Source organism: Episyrphus balteatus, chromosome 2 (genome assembly GCF_945859705.1).
Source record: "Episyrphus balteatus chromosome 2, idEpiBalt1.1, whole genome shotgun sequence".
NCBI classification, from domain to species: domain Eukaryota; kingdom Metazoa; phylum Arthropoda; class Insecta; order Diptera; family Syrphidae; genus Episyrphus; species Episyrphus balteatus.
The window spans coordinates 20,215,481-20,235,522 of NC_079135.1; positions in this window are offsets into that span (position 1 = coordinate 20,215,481).

The following is a 20,042-nucleotide window of genomic DNA, read 5'->3' on the forward strand; positions in this document are numbered from 1 at the left end:
ATTTATTATTTTTTTTTTGTGCTGTTAGAATGTTAGTAACTATGTGAAGCAATCAAATAATATCTGATAATGTCATCAAATGTGAAAAGGTATTTTTTTTTTTTTTTTTTTTGAGTTAAATAAAGTAATTATAGGCAATTTTACTTTTATTTATGTAAGGTGAATTAGGTGATAGAAATGAATGTAATGTTATTTAAATCAAATTGATCACCTATTTTTTTTTTTCTGTAGACCTACTAATGGGGCATTTTGATAAAATATGAGAGATTAGTTATGAGGACAATAATTAAGGACATTTTTTTTCAGAAATTAAATAAACATGCGGTCATTTGAACTATAGTACGTAAAAATTATCGAAAAAATGTTATTTATTGCTTTTAATAACGAAACAATTTTTTTTTTTTTTTAGTGTCCTTCATTAGTTTAGCTATATACAATTTCAATAAGTGGAAGGGAGATTTTTTTCCCGAAAATATCAAAAATGCTCTTAAAATTGTTCAAATAAATATCACAATTTTTAACACGACAGGTTTCAATGAAAATTTGGACTTTTAAGTTAAAATTAAAATATGGTACAGAGTCGACTCCCTCTAAGTCGAACTCCTTCTAAGTCGAATTTCCCTCTAAGTCGAACTTTTTCACCAATTTTAATGAAAAATTTTGAAGAAAAAATATTAAATTAATCCCTCTAACTCGAACCAATTTTCGACTCCCGTGATAGTTCGACTTAGAGGGAGTCGACTGTATTTAGGGTTTCTAAATGTTTTCTTTAGTCCTTCTTTATTAGGTATTTCTGCAAGATCTTTTAGTTGGTTTATTAACTACTTTTAAAATTATTTTGAATTTTTTTTTACGTATTTTTTTAAATCGGTATTATTATTAATTTAAAATGTCTTTACTACTTTTAAAAAAAGGTATTACTTATGTCGCCATTTTTAGCATCCAGTGTTCTAATGATTAGTGCAATATACTGTCACGCCAGAGATTCTGATTTTAAATCTAGCCTAGGCATCAGTGACTTTTTTTTAACTTTTAATATCTAACTGAAAACTGCTACAAAATGACGTTTGAACGACATCATAGGGTCTAGGCATTTACTTTAAATTTTTTAAATACATGTGACTTTTTGTATAGTGTCCTAGTTTCCAGTAAGAATTTTGAATAATTAAAATGAGCCGTTTTCATTTCATTGGTATGGTTTACAGTATACTTTTTAATACCAAAACTACAATATGTACAATATGTATTTGCTCTTGTTTTTCAAAGTACACAATTGTGATAATTAACTATTCAAAATTATAATACCTCGAAAACGTGATACCGGAGGTATACCTACTGCCGTTCTAAGCAAAAAGGATTTTTATTCATTTTTAAAGTTTTGAGATGCATTTTACTGACAAGGGACAAAGTTAAGAATTATTGTCGATGTGCTCAATTTCAATTGTGGATTAAAGCAACTTGTTGTAATAAGAGGAACAAGTTTTCCAAATGCATATCTAATTTTTTTTTAATTACACTGTGCTAGTTCAAAAAACCGACAGATGGATGGGAAACCGAAGCTTCGGTCGGACACTACTGACAGCGTTAAGGGAATTTTTTTCAACACCTTGAATGGCCTAACCTTATTCAATAAAATAAAAAAAAATTTGCACTCAAATTTATATAGATTATACACTTAGGAGCAAAAAAAAGGAATCAAACTTTGCGTTCTGTAAAAACGATAATTTTTCAGGATGTAATTGACATACATGAATGTCAATTGCACCATTAAAAAGCTTGAAACAAAAGCTTTAAATTAATGCTAGGAACTTTAAAACCCGTTCACTTTATAAAGATCCAATCAACATAAATGAAGTATGTTGGAAAAAAAAGACTCAAATTGAAATAGAGACTATCTGTAAAAGTCAACATTAAAAAAAAATGAAGTGCAATTTATTGACAGACAACGTCAATAGTAATGTTAGGAAAAAAAAGACTGAAATTGAAGCAGCGAGTATCAAGAAAATTTAACATTTATAAAAAAAGAAGTGCAGTTTATTGATAGATAGCGATGATACTATCGTATGCATTTTTATGTTTTTACCAACAAATCAAAGTGAAAAATGCAAGCTTTTAAATGAGACCATGAGACTTGAAGAAACTTTATTTTATCCATTGCAATTTTTGTTTTTAATATAAACAATTTATTTGATTCCGTTTTTTTGCTCCTAAGTGTATATGAAATTTTGATGATTTTTTGTAGGAAATAATATTAAAATATTGTCATATTAATGGTTATAAGATATAAAAGTGAAATAACAAAATTTGAAGAAAAACTGAGTAAAATATGAAGTTTTTTTGCAAAGAGAAAATAGTTTTTTGTCTAACATGTATGTTTAAACGTTTCAAAATAGCCATTTTACTGATTAAATATCTCCTACAAGCTGTAATTCTACTAAAAGACCATATATTTGATCCATAAACGTCGATAAAAAACAATAAATGCCAAATAATTATGGGGCCTTTCGATGATTTTGGGCTTAAAACAGAAAATTTCAAAGGCCAAAATCTTTCTTAACTGAGCCAACTTTGAAAAACTAAGGATTTTAAGGGCATACTTAACTCAATTTTTACGCCAAATTAAAAAAAAAATTAATAAAAAATAATGGTCTTGAAAATTGCACAAAATTCACCGAATTCTAGGGCGACGACGATATGTTTAAAAATTCTTAGATTTTGTTTTCAAAATTGTTAGAGCATTTTTTTACAAAATGCATAAAAAAATTTAAAAAATGTTATAAAAAAAGAGGTTGTCTGTAAAGCCGGTTTACGGACGATGATTTTACGTGACAACGTTGTCAGAAAACAGGTTGTGTGCTTTTGTTTAAAATGAGTCAATTGAAGCGTTTACTTTTTTCAAACAATCATAATTTACAAGAAAAAGCTAAACAAAATACCTTTTTTATTATCTCATTATATTATTTTTTTATTTTAAAAGCTTACAAAAAAAATTATGCAATTTCAAAGCCAAGTATTTCTTCTTAAGAATAAAACCATTTTTAAATTTTTACAATGCGCAAAAAGTATAAAAATAATTTATTGAAAACAATCATTTTCATCAAAAAAAGCAAAAAAAAAACATGAATTTTTATCTTCTCACGTCATTAATTCCATTTTTTATACCATCTGAAAGCTTATTGTCTTAGCTAGAAATATATATATAGATCAAGTCTATGAGACATCTACAAAAAGAGCTAGAATTTTTTAAACTCGATGAAATTTCATCAAAAAAAGCAAAAAAAAACATTTATTTTTATGTTCTCATGCTATTAAATGAATTTTTTCCCTAAAAACCTATAAAACCTATTTTATACCATGTGAAAGCTTATTGTTTCACCTTTCAAATGACGTATCAATCTCATTTTAAAGATTCCTACAAGAGAAGTTAGAATTTTTTAAAGTCAACCATGTCGAATTTCCAGACTAAGATTACGGTACTTCCCACACTGGTAGCTGTTCGGGAGGCAACAGATCTCCACTGGTGTTTTGAGGTTTTGTCGCAAGTTTCTTGATTTAACATTGTGTAGCTTGTAATTAGTCTACCGTTATGTGTGATATACCAAATGAAAGGTAATTGTATCAGGATGCTCATAAAAGTTTAATTATATTTCTATCTGCTCTTGGTCAAAAGTTATAACCTGTTGAATTCTAAAATTTTATTTTACATTTATCTCAAAATTGTGTTTTTGAAAATTATTGAAACTTCGCACACATTTAGTCGTGGTCATGGTCTATCATTACTCCATATACTTTATTCCATTAACTATTAAAGAAAAAATATAAAAATAAAAAACGATGAAAATCGGTTAAAAACGGTAAAAAAACGTGTTTATTTAAAACTTGTTCCATCCGTTATTCAGTCAAAGCTCATTAAACGATCCAAGTTTTAGCACATGTATGCATAAGGCCAAAACCTACATGGCCTGTAAGTTTGAAGCTAAAAATCAAAAACTACCAAAAAATACCCCTAAAAAACAAGGTGTTTTTCAAAAATTCATATTTTGAAACGCAGAGTGTTGGAAAAAAATCCGTATCAGACGCCTAATTTTTTTGAGAAAAATAAAACAGGCTAGTACTTTTGACCGGACCGAAGTTTCTACACCGAAAAAAAAACCAATATCAATTTAACATTTTTTAAATATAAAATTAACATGTTTTAAATATCAGACAAAAATGCTCTATAAAATGTGTTTTATGATATTTAAAATGTTAAAACAACATTTTTATTATCAGAATGATATTTAAATATCACATTTTGGAAATTTTTTTTGATATTTTATTATCATTTTTTCATATCAATTTCTCATTCCAAATTATTGAAAAATATTAAATAAAAAATTCTTAATGTGTACTAAATTAAAGGCGCTTTGTGTTTTTTCGAAGTAAAATGTATGATTTACTGAGAAAATTTGATCGGCACTCAGATTTTACTTCACATAGTTTGGGAGAAAATAACAAAACAATTATATCATCTATAATAGAAAAAATAATATCACCATTATTTTGTAAAGAATATTCCCTTTCAGTAATGTTTTGAAAAAAGAAAGAAAATTCTTAAAATAATAAAAATAATAAAAATGAAAAGGAAAGAAATAGGTTTCATTATAATAAACTAAAACGTAAAATCTAGTCAATATTGATATTTTAATTGTCAAAGTGAAGTGGGCTAGACCTGAAATTAAAAAATGTCAAAATGATAGGATAAAAAATCAAAATTGATATTTTAATTGTTGGACGACTTTTGTCACTGAAAAATGTTAATTTGATAGCTGTTATTATCAAATTTGTTTTCGGTGTATGTTTATGGACATATTTTGAATCCGAATCTGAAGTCAGTTTTGAAAAATTTTGAGCGAATTAAAAAAAAAACCGAATTCCATGACGATTTTTATGGTTTTTTTTGCAGTCTACTTAAAATTTGAGGATGTTAGGTGAAAACTTACTTCAGATTCGGATTAACCGGATTCAGCTGGTCATCGGCCCATAAAAAAAAACTGTCTGTACTTTTGTACGAACCTAACTATTTTGACGCTCTGAAGCAGTTTAAAATTTTAAGTGAATAACAAAAAATATAAAAATCCTCAATTGGATTTAAATTTTTTTTTTATATGATTAAAATTTTGACAGTGAGTTGGCGAAATTGACTTCAGATTCGGATTCAGTGTGTTAAAATACATAATAATCGGTATATGTCCGGTCAAAAGTATCTTTCAACCTGTAAAATATTTAAATACCCACTTCAACGGTTTTCAAAAAATATCTCAATCCATCCGTCAAAAGTGTGATAATAATAAAACTCACATTGTAAGTAAACAAGATTAAAAAAAAAAAAAATTATAAAAATTTGATTATTAATTTTGTTTCCAAGTCACGATAGTATTTAAAACTCATACAGAGATTTTGAATTAAATTACAAAAAAAAATATAAAAAAAAAAAAAATAATAAAAGAGTAACCAACCAACTCTCATAAATGTGTTTTTTTGTTTGTCGTGTATTGCATCATATGGATATCGCACGGAAACCGTATGTGTTCACTTCCGAAACATATGCTTCAAGGCATTAATTACAAAGTGAATTGCGAGTTTTTATTGGCAATGCACTACGATAAAACTTAACACGCTGTTATCGTTGTTAATACGATGGGCAAAAGCCATTCACGCGTGCCAGCCGCCACGCCAACAAGGATCCTCTCATACGTCTCAATTTAATTATATGTTATTCCCCATGAGAGTATTATATTATTATAGCCTCCAGTTTCATGCTAGTTGTTAAGGCTTTGCACGTATAAGCATTATGTGTGTATTATTTCCTTTTTAAAACTCTACTCAGGCTCATCCCAGGGCCCGAAAATTTGGGTCAACTTCATTAAAAAAAAAAAAAAAAATACATACTTTCCTTTCCCATCCTGGATGGTCCTCATATCCTCGTACAATTAATTTATTATCAGAAAATTTTAAGCATCCGTCATTATGCATTAATTTAATTCCCATTAACTCTGAAGTGAAGTGTGAAAAACAACCAAAAAAAAAATAATTGAAAAAAATCCTGGAAATCTCCTTGACAAAAATGATACAAAAAAAAAAAAACCGTCTAAAACCGTTTGAAAACCAAAGAAAATCCTTTCAATTAATTTGACTCATGAGAATAAATATAGAAAAAAAAGAAGAAAAATAAAGGTACAAGATACATTTCTTCCTCCGAAAAGATACTCCAGCTGGTGGCAGTGCAAAGCTGCTTTACAACACTCTGAATTTGTATCTGCGATTGCCAACTTATAGCGATGATTGATGTTAACACTTCCGGTTTACCTATTTTTCTATAAAAAGCAAGAGACGATAGAGTGAGTCAGAGAGAGATAGAAAGAGACATGTCTCTTATAAGGATAAATTGACTTAGACGAAGGCGGAATAACATAATGCAATCAATCATTATTAAACGGTCTAACGTCAACTAGTAGAGAATACTTGTCTTTTTTCATTTCGTCCTCTTTATGTCACTATAACACATTCAAGGCTCGTATCTATCTTTTTTTTCTTCTTCTTAGAACTTGAGGGGAGTTTTTAAGTGTCTAACTTAGAAGATAAATGAAGAAATTAGCTTAGGTTGTACAAAGTGTATGGTGGTAGGTACTAGAGAATTTGTGCCTTGTTGGTGTCGGAAGGGAGATTGAAAGATTGAATACCAAATGATTCTGCAAATATATACGACGAATGTATCATCTGGTTTTTCCTAGAAAAAGCAATACAAAAAATAGGTATGTTCTAATGTGTGTTATTTTTGTCAGATATAGACATGAATATGAAGAGGTTTTGAAAACGAGGAACATGTGTTTGGCAATTCATTTCATGTTTTTTTTTTGCCGTGCCTAATTGTATAATTTCATTGCCAATTAAAATGATTAAATTATGTTCTTAGCTTCTTCATGCTGAAAGAACTATATGTTTAGAATGATGGGGCTTTTGTGCTATGGTAAAAGTAAATAAAAGCCTCGCACTCAGAATAATCAATTTAATTTAGAATTTATTTTAAAAGGCAAAAAGCTTTACAGGTGGCTCGAAAACGGAGGACGAATAAACAGGAAGCAATGATATTATTTTGGCTACAAATGGATATATTTTGGCTGAAAATGGAGATTTTTATTATTATTTTTATTTAAAAAAGAAGGGTTGCCTAGGATTGCTCTTTGTATATTCTTAGATTTTTGTTTGTCATACAAATAATTTCCAGAATTTTTCAAAATAAAAAGTTTTGAAGATTTAATCAATGTATCAATTCTATACTTGCAATATAGGTAATATAGAGCAAGTTAAGGATTCATAATAACTACGAGATAACTATGAGGAATCACATTAAGTTGATGGAAAATGCAAAATGAGTGCGTCTCGAAATTCTGTCTGTCTGTCTCCAGCTACAGCCTAAACCAAGGAAGCGATTTTTTTGGCCCAACATTTAAGGTATTTACCATAATGGTAAAAAATAATAAAAAATTTTTCTCAAAAACGATTGAACCGTTATTAACGGTCGGTTTTTTTTTTATGTGTCACTTTCTACAGACGATTTCACTTCCGTTGAAATCGGTCGATTTCAATGATTTTTCTTTTTTTTAAAGGAATTTTAATGTAAAACTTCAGAATCATTTTCAAAAACATAAAAAAAAATTAAATCAATTTTTTGAAGACAGACCAATGAAATTTTTAATTTTACTGAAACTCTGAAACTTTGTTTGTGTCTGTCAATTAATATTTCCTTTTTTGAGGAAAACCATTTATTTATATTTTTTTCTAAAAATTCTTTCTTATACAAGAAATTCAATAGTATACGTTCTTTTTAAGGTCAAAACCAATATTACGTTTGTTTTTGTAGTCTTGAAACAACTTTTTTGTATTAGTTTTTAATTTTTTTTTAATCTTTAAGAAAAATAAATAAAAACCTTTAATTTTCCAAGAAACTTTTAACATAACGGCAACTAGGTACGTGCATTTTATTCTTGACAGTTTTGGGATATTCTTTGTATATTCAAAAATAACGGTACTTGTTATAACCTAATCAAAATATAAAAGTTAATTTTTTGCAAAAAACGACTCTAATGATTTTGATTCAAACTTTTGTGTACGGTGCTACAAATACATATAAGACACAGTTTTTGAAATAAAAAAGAGGTTGTCTGTAAAGCCGGGATAATTTTACGTGATAACGTCGTCAGAAAACAGGTTGTGTGCTTTTGTTTAAAATGAGTCAATTGAAGCGTTTACTTATTTCAAACAATGATAATTTACAAGAAAAAGCTAAAAAAAAAATACATTTTTTATTTTCTCATTATATTAATATTTTTATTTTAAAAGCTTACAAAAAAAATTATGCAATGAAAAGCCAAGTATTTCTTCTTGATGCGCAAAAAGTGTAAAAATAATTTATTGAACATTTTCATCAAAAAAAAGCAAAGAAAACATGAATTTTTATCTTCTCACGTCATTAATTCCATTTTTTCACTAACAACCTATAAAAAAATGTAAACCATCTGAAAGCTTATTGTCTTAGCTCAAAATATATATATATATCGATCAGGTCTATGAGACATCTACAAAAAGAGCTAGAATTTTTTGAACTCGATCAAATTTCATTAAGAAAAGCAAAAAAAACATTTATTTTTATGTTCTCAGGCTATAGAATCAATTTTTTTGTATGACAACCCATAAAAAATATATACCATGTGAAAGCTTATTATTTCACCTTTCATATGACGTATCAATCTCACTTCAAAGATGCCTACGAGAGAAGTTAGAATTTTTTAAAGTCAACCATGCCGAATTTCCAGACTGAGATTACGGTACTTCCCACACTGATGGCTGTTCGGGGGGCAACAGATCTCCACTGGTGTTTTGAGGTTTTTCGCAAGTTTCTTGAATTAAGATTGTGTGGCTTGTAATTAGTCTATCGTTATGTGTGATATACCAAATGAAAGGTAATTGTATCAGGATGCTCATAAAATTGTGTTTATGAAAATGATTGAAACTTCGGACACATAGTCGTGTTCATGGTCTATCATTACTCCATTCCATATACTTTATTCCTGTATCTATTAAAGAAAAAAAGTCAAAAATGGTCAAAAATGGTCAAAAAACGTGTTTTTTTTTAAACTTGCTTCCTCCGTTATTCAGTCAAAACTCACTAAACGATTGCAATTTTTTGAATGCTCCAAGAAACAGCTAAAAATCAAAAACTACCCAAAAATACCCCTTAAAAACAATTTGTTTTTCAAAAATTTATATTTCGAAACGCAAAGTGTTGGAAAAAAATCCGTATTAGACCCCTAATTTTTTTTTATAATTTTTTTTACATCTTTCAAATAAGCTATAAAGGATTTTTGTGTCTCTAATAGTTTATTTTTAATTTTAAATTGAAATTTTTCGGTGATTGTTAAAACAACATAAGTGACATTTTATTTTGTTCGTAAGAGAGACAAAAACGCTTAAAATTTCTATGTGGTGGTCAAATTTTCAACGCTTTGAAAAGTTTAATACCTCAAATGAAAAAAAAAGCACTTTTAACATGGTTAAAATCATTTAAAAGTGTGTATTAAAGTAATGATAAAACTGATTTTGTATTTTCACTGCTTCTATTGGGCAAGTATAGATTTTGTGTCAAAAAAAAACTCGGGTTCCTAATCAGAAGTTCTAACAAGGAGTTTCTGTGAAGCTGTGCATTTGTTTGTCTATTTGTGTGATGCTAACAAAGCTGCGTTTCTAGTTTTTTTTTTTTTTAAATTCGGATAACGGATATTATGGCCTTGCGTTTATTTTACAAAAATTGATATATTTTTTAGTTATTGTTTATTTCGTTAGGGTGAATCAATTTTGTTCAAAATTTATAAGAGATAGATTTTTTTTATAATTTTGAAGAAAAAAGCTCATTGATATTAAAAAATTAGGTTTTTTTAAAACTTAAAAAAACATACATAGGCATAGTTTTTTTTAAACGCCGACTTTTTTGGAATTTTTCTTCTGATAACTTAACAAAAAGCTTTGATTTCCAATAGTCATCTAAGACAAAGGTATTTTGAACAACAAAAGAAAGAAAATGGACCAAACAACAGGCAAAATTAGAAAATCGGTTTGCTATGAATTTGTATAATGCTTTCATTTTTCAGACATGCGAAACAAATGTGTAAAGTACTAAAAGAAAAAACTTCATTTTATTTTGGCTTTGGTGAATGACGAGGTCCAATTCAAGGAGGAAGATAACAACCTCTGGATTATTGCAAGATCCGTTTAAAGATTTGATTTTTGGAACATCTCTTAAGCCGATTCCATATTATGGTCATCAGCATGTTACCAAATCCATGTATCTGAACAGTTAAAATTTTCAACACTGTCTAAGATGATTTCAACCTGCTGAATCTCATAATTTTCTCGAAGAATAATAATTTTTTAAACGAAATAATTTTTATTTTTTTTTTTAACGGTTCTAACTCATTCACTCCATCTGCAATACTATTTTAATTGATATATTTTTGAATTTAAAGTGTATAGAAAATGAATAATTAATTGGAAGAAACTTTTTGAGAAATAAGTACTCAACCTTGACCTAAATAAGTTTCAAATTATCAATAAGGGTCATCAATTTCAATCGTTTTATTTGATTAATTTATAATTATTTCAATTCTTGAAATGTTTCTTTGATTGCTTTTTATAGCTTCATTCAATTCCGAAAATGGATTGTTTGAATTCAAATACCATCCTTAATTATATTATACTTATTATCCCAAGAGAGGACTCAATTAAAAAAAAGTAAATATTCAAAAAATAAAAAGATATTTTTCTCTCATTTATTTGCGTAGGAGTCCATTTTAAAAACCCATTTGATTGATTAGAAATTAAAAATTAATATAAACCAATAAACTCTTCTTGTACTACTCCCAAAAGAATAAACTTCCTTTTTACACTCAATTCAGTTATTTCTTCAAAGGAAACACTTGAAATTGTAATTTTATCCTGATTTTCCTGGCATTTTTTTTTTTTGTATATTTATAATTTTCCATGAATCCTTAAATTTTCTTCTCTTGAAAGAGAGAGTAGGTAAAAACAGGACTTATTTAAATAGTAAAGAAATTTCCTTCTACAATCACGGATAAAAATCTCTAAAGGGTTTATTTTACTAAACTTACCTTATTTGTAAGAACAAACTTTCGTCTTATTGGCTTAAAGAAGAAAAAAAAAAATCAATGAACCATTCAATTGATTACTCTATTCACCTTCTAACAGGACTAAAAAGGACGTTCGTTTGGTTCTTTCAATCTGTTTGGTGAAGTTGAAGTTGGCAGCAAACGGTCGTTGTTGTGATTTTCTTCTTATTTTTTTTTTTTTTTCACAAATCTATTGAGTCGAGACGGATTATATAAAAAAAAAAAAAAAAAACAACATCTTCTTAAGTGGATTACCTGTTTCAAAATATTCTCTTTTTTTTTGCGTTAGCTATGCAGTTGTGTCGTTTCGTTTTGCAATTTTTTTTTTCTTTTGTTTTTCGTTTGATTTTTACCATTCTCTGGGTTTTCTTTGTAAAACATTTTTTTGTTTTTTGTTTCACAGAAAAGGAATTTAGTTTGTTTTCTGTGAATTTCTGAGAAACAAAAAGAATTCTTTTTGTAAGGTTTTTTAAGGAATTCATTGGTATTGGGAAATATTTCCGGTGTATTGGAGGAGTCTTTGAGCTTTGAGGAACTATTATCTTTTTTTTTGGCGTTCAGAAATTTTGTTGTTTACGCAACTGATAGTTTTACTGAGTTTCTTTACAATTTGAAGTTTTTTTTTTAATGCAAAAAAAAAAAAATGATTAGCTTGAACAATGAAAAAAAAATGCGAAAAGGATTCTTTAGAAAGAACTGATAATTCTGCCAATAATCATGACATATATTTAACTTTACTTCTTTCAGATGTAAAAAACGGCTTAAAACGTGGTAGCTCTTAATAAAGGCCCTTCAACTTAATTTTTCTTCTCGTTTTTCAAGGGAGAATAAGGTATTGGACCAAGAAGATTCGTATAAATATGAGAAAATTTTGATTAAATTAGCACATTTTTCACATATTTCATATTTATTTTCATAAAAATATAGTTGCCAAATATATAACGCCAAAATAATCAACTTTATGTGAAAATAAATATGAAATATGTAAAAAATGTGCTAAATTAATCAAAAAATCCAAGAAATAGCATAAATAGGGTATAAAAGAGTTTTTTACTACTTTGGTACGTTTTGGTCTTTGTTTTAAATTTTTTAATTTTGTTTTTCATTGAATATGAACAGTTCTGAACAAATCCAAAAGCGAACATCTTTTTGACATCAATTTAGCTAAATTTCCAGCTTATATTCAGTTTTGTGAAAGGAAATTCTATAAAAGCTTATTCTGTCCGCCATTTTGGAACCACCATATTGAAAAAATACAAGTTGGTAGATTGTTCGTATTTCTCATACTAATATGCTTCAGTGTCCAAATTTCATGACTTTTCGTCAAGAAATGGCCGTGTAAATGATTTTTGACGCCATAAAGCACCACTGTGCGACGAGGAGAACGATACATAATCAAATCCCTCTAGACCAACAGATTTTCAAATCTTTAACGAGTTCATAGCTTTCACTGATTGTTTCAACTCAATTTTACTTCAAATTTGGTAAAAATAATAATTTACTAAACAATTAAAAAAAATTCGTAAAAATACGAATTTTTTGCCATATTTCAACGAATTTCAAAACGCATGTGTGCGACCGGAAGTCCTTACCCCATTTGAACAATTTTTTTTTCTACTAAATATTTGGCTAATATAAAGGTTGTCCAAAGCTATTCTATTAAAAAAAAAGATGTTAGGGTGTTTAATTATTTTTTTGTAAAAATACCATTTTTTTAAATATTTTTTCAAGCTTTAGAGCCGATGCGCGGATTGAAGATATTAACCGATTTTGATTATTTTTTAACCAATTCTTAGTATTCACCATTCACAGCTTTTCCGCGCTACGATTTGAAATTCGAAAAAAACCCAAAAACGACCCACCTTAATATACATTGTATATGCTTCTGTCATTGCACTGTTTGGATTCTTCATGATAATAACTTTCATGCAAAATTTGGTTACTTTATAATAATTTTTATAGGTTTTTTGGTAGTTAGTTTGCAACTGTTATAATAACATGGGTTGACAGATAAAAAAGAGATATAACTTTTTTCAGAGACGTCATATTGAATTGATTTTAGTTTTTTTGGAATCAGCATTAAACCCTTATATTGACTGAATTAATATGAGAGAAGTTTTTAAAAGTTTAAAAACGTCGTATTCCCTTTTAAGACTATGAATCGATAAAGCAACGACATTATAACGAATATCACTGGAGATGGAGAATTAAGTGACAAATTTAAACGGGTGAATTTGAAAAGGTGATTTTTAAGTGTTGATTTGAAAGAAATTGTTTAAAACTTCCTTTTTTTTTGTTTGATTGGACATTCGATTTAGGATTTCTATATTTTAATCTGCTGTCAACTGAAAAAAATGACGTATTTCTCTTCACATTTCTTTTTTGAACACCGGCACCGCACATATGAGTATTTTCATCAAAAATTTGGCCATAATTATTTTTCTTGGTTTTTGTTAGTATTTCTGTTTAAAATGAATATCCCTACAAGAAAATACAATACAAACCAAGTTTTTGTTATTTTTATTTTTCCATAAAAAACTCAAAAATTTGATTAATGGCCTATACTCCGCCTGTCGACATTATTTTTCTCAATTTTTGTTCTTCATCCCTAATACACAATTCTCAGTATCTTTTCTCTCTTCCCCAACCTTAATTAACTAATAACATCAGTAAATTTAATTTAAAAATAAAAAACGTTGCATAAAGTAAGGAGTATTTTCTATCAGAAAGTGAAAAACTAATTGACCTTCAATTCTCTAAAGAGCACCTAAGAGCACCCAATTTTTTCTGCATTGGTTTAAGGAATATATAAACTAACTCATAAGTTTCAATTCATCCATTGAATAATTATATATAGAAGTGACACCGATAGTTTCTAGCGCCACAGAATTTTATTTTTTTCGGCAATCAGATGTACTAAAAAATGTCCAGAGAGAATGGGGCTTGTCCTAGAAAATTATATTTTCAAAAATTTGTTTTTAAAAAAGGAAATTTCACTAATACAAACATTAGAAAACAAATATCAAATAAAAATAAAACGTATCGACATGTCGACATCCTAAATTAGAAAAAAAAAAATAAGGAAATTTTACTCACACATAAAACATAAAACAAATATCAAACAAAAATAAATCTTATCGACACATCGACATCCTATAAATGAAAAAAGAAAAAATGGAAATTTTACTCATACATACAAAATTACACAAATATCAAACAAAAATATTGGAAAGTTATTTGACATTATAAATGTATCCATAGTAACTCGAAACTAAAAACAAAACATTTTTATTAACGACGAGAATTTGAACAAAATTAAATAATTATTGTTGTATATCCTAGGCACGTTATAGCTTATAGGGCATGAAAGTTACACTTATTTCAATAGTCCTATTAGCGTAGGTGACAAGGTGATTGCTCTTTACTTTTGCTCTTTGAGTTCGTATCCCCACAGAGATTGCTATTTTTTTATATTATATTTTATTGACAATATTATAAAATGTGTAACAACTAGCGCCTTTTTTTTGCTGAATCGAAACTCCACCTGATAACTTTACTTCATGACAAATAAATTTGTGCCAAAGAAATCTGAATAAGAAGTTTTATTCACCAAAACTTATAATTAGTAAATTTTATTTTCTACGGGCCTTACCAATAATCAAATTTAAGGCTGACTTAAATATTTAACTGAATTATATATATTTCACCCTACCAATAAACAATTTAATACTCAGGTACAAGGCTAACGCTCGGCTAAATTTAATAGTTGTGTTTCATAACGAGTGCAGCTTTTAACCTGAGTTGTTTTTATACACTAGTCCAAAAAGTTAAAGGAACAAAGCAGAATTCGTGATAGCTCCAACAAGTACCTATTCCATTTGATTTCTTCTACTAAGAAAGATTTGTAGAAAAAAAATTTCAAAATCGTTGGAACCTTATAAATAAATTAAAACAAAAAAAAAATCAAAAATAAAATTGGTATGCAATTTCGTAGAAATCACTATTCAACATTCAAAACTAAAATGTCAAAAAAAATTAATTTCCGGTTTTCGAAAATTTGATTTTTCAAAAAAAAGTGTTCAATTTTTTTTATCCAAAAACTATTATTTTTCCAAATTGTCTTACTGTTTTATATTTAAACTATATAAATATTATTTAAACTATATAAAAATTCTTTAAAATTGAATTGGCAGTTTGGCAGAAAATCAGATTTGAAAAAAACGGTTCTACGGTAGGTTAATAATAATTTTAAAAAATTTCCATGATTGCCCAAAAACTATTTTATAATTTTTTTAAACAAAATTACTGGTACCGTTTTCGAGAAAATAAAACATTTCCGAAATTGGTATATGGCAGGTATCGTTATTTCTGGTAAAAAAAATAAGTTCTAAAAACCCCTCTGGAGAGTCTCCAAAAAATACTTCATACCAAGTTTGATGTTAATCGGTAGATCCGTTTAGCTATAGACAGACAGACTGACAGATGAACAAAAAATCTACTATTAGTATTCTCCAATGGAACAGGGCTATAGTAATGCAATGTCTGATTGTTATCTCAACTTTTTTTTTTGTGAGAATGCATAGCTTGACTATATAGTATCATGACAAAATAAAGAGCATGTAAAAGCTACATTCTTCTAGTTTTAGGATATTAGAACCAAATATTTTATTTCAAATGGTGAAATAGGAAAATCATTGGAACTATCCAAAACCACATTTTCATACATTTGCGATCAAAATAGACCTTTTTACAGTTTTTTTTCAAATAAACTCAAATTCTTGTGAGTTTATTTCAACATTTTATTAATTATTATCGTTTAAATTTTAGATTAAAAAAAATTAAAAACAGAGAAAAGTATCCAAAAATGGTACGAAAAGATTTTTTTTCCAAAATTTAACATTTTGTAAAAACTGCAAATTTGAACAAAGCCGTAAATCCAAAGTTCTTGCGCATACATAAATCATTTTAAGCAAATAATCGAGATAGTTTCGTATTGTATTAAAATATTTGAAATAGGGTAAATTAGGGCATTATGGCATACCTAAGCACAAACTCAAATAACTTTACTACGGACTACAATTTTTACTTCAATCATTTTTTTTAATTAAATTTCATAAAAACGTAACATAAATAAATTATTTAAGAATAAAAATTCAAGCTTTTAAACAAAAAATAAATTAAATTAAAAATAGTCCAAAAAAAACCATATTGCCCTATGTACGGGCAATATGGCGAACCCCATTTACTTCGGAACCCTTTACTTTTTTTACGTATATTCAGCATTTCTGAAATATAATTGTAAATAAGTTTCATAAAATTAACGTTAAATTGAGGTTATTTTCAAATTTAAAAAAATGCAGAGTTACTTTTGAAATTAGTTTTACATAAGGGCATTATGGCGCAGTCGGGTATAATATAGCGCCATAATGCCCTTATCACATCTGCGCCATATTGCAAAATATACACATATTCACAAAACTCCAAAAACTAAACACAATTCTTACTTAAGTTAAAATATAACAAGTGATATAACCAAACCAAAACTGTACCCTGCGTTTCACTCTTTACAACAAACACGTGCGCTGTATACTTACCGAGATACACACAAACAAAAACAAAGCGATATTATATTGGAACCCAGAACCGGTATATTTTTTTTGTTTTCTTTTTTCTTTGGCACAAAAATAATAGCAGTGACCTGCGATCGTCACAAGGCTAGTGTTCAACGAAGGCCGAAAATTCTGCATTGGTTTTATTTAAATGCGGGTATTGGAAGTATGGTAGTTGAGAGGTGCGCCATAATGCCCGGTGCGCCATAATGCCCGAAGTTACCCTATGCATTAAAATACTTTAAAATAATGTGTAATATGGCCATATTGTATGAACTTGATCCTTACCTACTCTTGCATATGGGGTTTAAGAAAATAGTAAGTATATGCTACAGTGCATGCAGACAACATTTATATAATGTGAACTACAGCTAGATATTATTACAAAAATCACCCTAGTCAAAATTAAATAAACTCTCTATAGTTGAAGAAAAATCTTCTTGTCGTTAATAAAAACAGAAAAACAAAATCCTTTCAAATATACATAAGAATCAAACATTCAAAAATAAATGTTCAATTCAAAATATTACAAAAATTAAAAATAAATTCAATTTGAATATTACAGAAACAAAAATAAACAAACACACTTCTAACACAAAACAAAACTAATACAAATACACCAAATATAAATAATATAGTAGTTGTGGTTACTTAGTAACCAAAAGTCCTTTTAAGGATTTTTTCTGCCATCGAATACACAATCCTAAAACGATTGTGGCGCCACTCTTGTAACGATTGTAGCGCCACCCCTCAAACAAAGCGGATGTTTATTCCGGTGTCACTTCTATATATAATTATTCAATGATTCATCGCAGAATAACGGGGTAAACTAAAAAAAAAAATCATTCAAGTTCAAATAATAGCATAACAAAAATAACAAGTTTTTATATTTATTTTTCTAAGCCCGAATTGAAATATTAAACATTTCCAAAACTTTATTAATATCGTTAATAAATAACTGAAGAAGAATTCTACCTTTAGTTTTTTTAGATTTCTATCACAACACTTCGATATCGCATATCGAATAACACTTACCAAAGTACTTCGCATTGAAATAAAAATGAGGTAGGTAGATGTAATAATAAACTTTGAACTCATTTTTTAACAAGACACGATCGAAAAACAAAAAAATAAATGCAGGATATTGACCCATGCTTATTTTGCGCCCACTTTGACAACTTTTTTGGTGTCAATTTTGATTTTCAGAAAATCGTCTTTTGACCAGGTTTTTACTACAAATACTCGTATGTGTACCGTTTCGAAGATACTACGATATTCACTTAAATCATCTTCGATTTGCTAAATCAGTAGAACCCGTAAAATCAATCATTTGACAACAGAACAACAAACGGATTTGGCGAATCAAAAATAGACATATATGACAATGTATGCGTCCTGCAGAACCAAGAAACTGCATGTGTCAGTCACTGAAAAGAAAAATGCATAAAAAAGTACGCGAAACTTTTCTTTGGAATTTATGATGAATTTGGATTTGGATTCGATACAAGAGAAAAAATGGCTGCTTATACGCTTCATAGCCACGAAAAGTGCACTTGAAAACCTCATCATAGTTTCACCTGAACTAAATGCATAGAAATCAGTTCTGGGAATTTTTGTTTTTTCAAGTAAAATAAGTGTGTCGTCTTGGGTGCTAAACAGAACACCTGAAACTGAACATAGTTAGATGAATGCATTGATTGGTTTAACTGGAAATCAAAAAATGCTTTTGGCATCATAGAATCCTTTCATTTGGGAATACTGAGAATAAAATGTTCTATGCTGTATAAGACAACCTCTACGATTTTTTTCCAACCATTTACCAACAAATGGGAGAAAAAATTTATTCCTAGAAACCTCTTTAATCGAAAATATATAATTTAACTCCTTTTTCTGTTGAACTTTAATTCAAGTTAATACCAGAAAATTTAAGACATAAAGTCAAGACGATGATATAGTGCTGACGAGCAGACAAAACATAATCACTATGGGAGGGCTAAATAATTAATTTGATTCTCTCTAAGGGAATAGAAAAAGACCCAAATACACACACCATTTCACAGAAACAACACACACACAATATTATTATAATATTTATCCAAAAAAGGCGATAGGGTTTTTCGGGGTAAAATGCGAGAGATAAAACACTTGAATATGATGAGATGGACAGGATAAAAGGCTTGACATGACATTGAATTATCCAGACAAATTTATCATCGCCACCTGTGTGTCTGTATGTGTGTGTGAGTAATTTCTGTTAAATAAATGGCTGCGATGTTGTTTTGTTTGAGAAATAATTGGAAACATCCCGACGACGAAATGGCTTTCAATTGGAATAAAGTGAATTTTGTTGCTGTTGTTACAGTTTTTTTTGAGTATTTTATTTAATTATCCTGATTGGTTTTGACAGGAGAAATAAGAGGTTACAGTAGATAATCCTTAAAAATACTCAATGGACGGAGAATATTGACGTGAATTTAATTGAATTGGTTAATTGAATTTCAAGCGCACAAACTTTGAATAAATATTTAGAGGAAATTTAATTTGAAAGGTAAGTCTAAGGATTAAAGGATAAATAAGCTCGAAATCTCAAGAAAATTAGTTTCTTAATCTCAAATTACCTCCATTAAATTTTAGCTTTCAAAGACGTAAAAATAAGATAATATTTTCATTTAAAGAAAAAAAAGTACGTATACGCCCTAGTGTACACATTGAAAATTTATAATTACTATGATTCGAATTTTCTGAAAATCACATTCCTATCAAATTCGAAATCTTAAATCTAATCTTTAATATTTAAAAGTTAAAATTACTCCCTTAGGTGTAAAATGTAATTATTCACGTGCTCATTAAACTTACAATATATCAAATATATCCCTTTTTTCCCTTTTTGATACTTCAAAATTAAAATCTATAGATTATTTAGTTCGTTTTTAATATAAATTAACTCGAATATATCTTCCTAATGATTGGTGGGGGATAAACAAGTTACGTGTTCTATTAAAAACCAGCAGAAAACAATCATGGAAATAGTAAATTAGGAACGCAAAAAGAAGAGAAATATTTCCCCAATGTAATCATTTCCATCATTATCGTTTTAATCTTTTTTTTTTTATTAAAAGAACCCTATAGAACACCGCAGGAATACAGAAATAACCAATAACCACAAATAGAAAAGAAAAAAGAGAAGAGTGTAGATTGTACCTTCTTGATT